The sequence below is a fragment of the Larimichthys crocea genome, chromosome VI (genome assembly GCF_000972845.2).
Source record: "Larimichthys crocea isolate SSNF chromosome VI, L_crocea_2.0, whole genome shotgun sequence".
Classification (NCBI taxonomy): domain Eukaryota; kingdom Metazoa; phylum Chordata; class Actinopteri; family Sciaenidae; genus Larimichthys; species Larimichthys crocea.
In genome coordinates, this window is record NC_040016.1 from 8,345,930 (window position 1) to 8,346,539 (window position 610).

Below are 610 nucleotides of genomic sequence, written 5' to 3' on the forward strand. Positions count from 1 at the left end.
CTCGAAGCAGTTGGTATCAAAATTTGTGGATTGCTTTACCACCACTATTTCTTCAGATCACATTAAGGATGCCTGGGCCAGCGACCTGAATTCAGAGATATCAGCAAAGTTCTGGGAAGAACTACGTGCCGTAATTAGTCGTGCTTGCTGGAATCAAGCGTGCGTAACTTCTTGAGAAAGTTACGTGACTTGATTCGTGCTTTCTGGAATCGATAAGAGAATCGTTAGATAAACTGCCAAACGATTCAATGGAAATTAAACACGTGGAACCGGTTCTCAACAAGAACCGGTTCTCAATTCCCATCCCTAACGCAACGTGCTTGGCGGATAGGAATGGTGGTGGCTAAGAAACTCATTCTCCTGACCTGGAAGTCCAACACTCCACCTTGTTTTGCTCACTGGCTGTCTGTTATACAGATGGAAAAACTCTGTATGTACAAACCCAATACACAAAAGAGGTTTGAGAAAACATGGGGACCTTTCTTGGCACGGTGTCACATCACCTGACAACCACAGGAACTCTGACTTATCGGGCTATGAACCTATGTAGCACAGTGTTGGATTGGATTAACTTATTCATGCAATTTTACCTTGCTCTGGAGATGCTGAT